The sequence below is a fragment of the Protobothrops mucrosquamatus genome, unplaced genomic scaffold (genome assembly GCF_001527695.2).
Source record: "Protobothrops mucrosquamatus isolate PMUCROS unplaced genomic scaffold, P.Mucros_1.0 scaffold394, whole genome shotgun sequence".
Lineage (NCBI taxonomy): Eukaryota > Metazoa > Chordata > Lepidosauria > Squamata > Viperidae > Protobothrops > Protobothrops mucrosquamatus.
In genome coordinates, this window is record NW_015386725.1 from 606,322 (window position 1) to 609,108 (window position 2,787).

Consider the following 2,787-nt stretch of genomic DNA (forward strand, 5'->3'; position numbering starts at 1 on the left):
CAAAGACCAACAACTATCTTGTTAAGGTGGCGTTGCAACTGGTTTCTCCCCACATCCAAACTTTAGGCCCCAAGCCAGCACCTGAACAGCATCACTTGGTCAGTGTAGGGCAGATTACTTCATCTATGGGAAATGGCTTCCAGGGAAGGAAAACAATGCGTCTTCTCCCCAGTTTTCTCAGTTGCTGTCTCCTTTCCTGGTTCTTCTCCTCCTCCGGACAGTCTATCTTTTATTTGCCTCGTTATTTGACATCATTCAAAAGGAGAAGGAAGAGGAGGAGTCGCATAAGATGACACAGTATAATGAAAAATAATGCCTGCAAAGCAATACATCACCAATAGATGGCAGTACTGATGTGCTAGAAGTTCCAGCATGTTTGGGAGCATCTGTTCTTTCACTTCAGTTGGCAGAGTTATTGTGAATTGAGGTAGAGGCAATATAATCTCAAAGCTTCACCAACAAAAGAAAAAAAAATTAGACTTGGTGGTGGTCCCTTTTTTATGGAACATTATTCCCCCAATCACAAGTATAATTGTCCCCCATCCTGTTGCTTTTCCAGAAAGTCCTAAAACCATGGATTTGTCAGCAGGCCTGCAGACAAAACCTGATCTGATTGTGTTGCTGTTACCATTGGGGGTGGGGGGTGCTTTTGGTTTTTCTATTAAATTGGATTTGTATTATATGGTGGATTTTTTTAAAATATTGTAAGCTGCCCAGAGTCATCTATTTGTGAATTCAGCGGCTATCTTAATATTTTATTATAATAAATAATAAATCAAACTGGTTATAGTTGTTGGGGCTGCAGATGGTATTTTTCAGTGGATTTCCTTGAGCCTGACAAATTATCAGCTCAGTGCACTATACTGCAGCTCTCAAAACTTTGAAACAAGAGTTAAGCAGAGTTTCAAAGTTCAAGAAGAAAAGTTTGCTGTAACCATGACAACCTTGGGCTTCATACCTCATGAGCCATCCAAGATACAACTATAAAGTGTGATCACATGCTCTTACCCCAACTGGCATTGAATTCAGAGTTGATAGAATGCAGGATTTGCCTTTTCTCAAAATTGAAGGAATATTTTCAAGGACAGCTTTTGGCACAAGAGAAGGAAAGGAATGCCAGGTTGAACAAAGTGAGGAGTTCCTTCACGATGGCTTTAAGAAAAAAGTGACATGACCGTTTTTCACACTTACAACTGTTGCCGCATCCCTGTGGTCACATGATCAAAAACTTGGATGCTTGGCAACTGGCATGTATTTATGACGGCTGCAGGGTCCCGGAGTCATGTGATCCCCTTTTGCCACCTTTTGACCAGCAAAGTCAATGGGGAAGCCAGCTTCACTTAACTGTGTTACTAACGTAACACTTGTAGTGATTCACTTAACAACTGTGGCAAGAAAGGTTGCAAAACTCACCTAACAAGTTTTTCACTTAGCAACAGGAATTTTGGGCACAATTGTGGTTGTAAATTGAAGACTACCTGTAGCAGCTTTGCAAAGGTTTAGCCAATAAGAAGTTCTGGCTTCATTAGAAAACTTAGTGGGAAAGGCCACCTACTTTCCAAAATGTTCTGCTACTTCCATGCTGAAAGTTTAAAGAGGGTCCTTAACACAACATCAGTGCTAACTTAGAAACAAATTCTGGTTTACAATTATTATTGTTTATATTCTGAACTAAAAACGACACTTCCTTTTTTTTTAATCATGCATCTCCTTCAAGTTCAAAGTCTACTTGGCCAGCTAGGAATAATGTTCCAAAAAAAATATCTAGGAGAGGAATTCACTCTGTACAATACCTCAGTCTCTGTGTGATGACTCAGAAGTATTACACTTCCCATTTTATAGCTTCCTGTTAGGCTTGGCTGGTCCCAGCCAAATAATATCTGCATGTATTCCTGGTATTTTTCCAGCTGAGTGACATTGCCTAGTATATATCATATGGGAATTATTTCTTCTTTTAAGGAACTTTTCAGAATCACTTTATATTTTTAGAATCACTTCTTATTTTGTCTTCTTAAAAATCTTCATTCTAGTGTTTTTCCACAAGCTACTGTATATGCTGAAAATCTTGTATTTATTTTTTTTTTTGCTTTGATTGGGTCTCATATACTCAATTTTCAAATATTTCCATTTCTACTTCCACATAAATATATGAGATAAGGTGGATACAGGAAACAAACAGATACAAATCGACTCATATGATAACTTAGGCATCCAGTAAAAACAATGATGATATTAATATTATGTGCATTATGTATGATGCTTATAACACAAACACCATAAATTATGTACTTCCATTGTTTTGATTGATTGTCCAAATAACACAAATACATAAGTCACATCATTTGTATCATAACAAATGCAATGTCCATTTCCCTCACCCCAAATGTCCATTTTAGGATAACTATATAATGGTAACAATATGGTGGTATGCACAACACTAAAGGAAATAAACAAGTTTTTATACAATGTGATGTCCTAATTACAATATAGCTATTTTCTAGTGCATCAAACAGTACAAGAAGGATTTGTTGTTATTTTTTTCTGCAAGGCTGGAAAGTTAGTGGAAGTTTGTTAATATAGTATAGTCTCTCTTAAAAGTAGAGCCAAAATTTAAAAATTAGGAGATGGAGAATATATTACATAAAGACCCATTTTCTAGTTACTAGAGATTTTGTGCTTGTACTTGTTTCAGGAATGTTCAAAGGCCCAGCCTTACTTGATGATGAACTTTCTTTGGTCTCAATGGTCAACATTGTTGCTGTTGATAGGACTCAGCAAAATCTAATA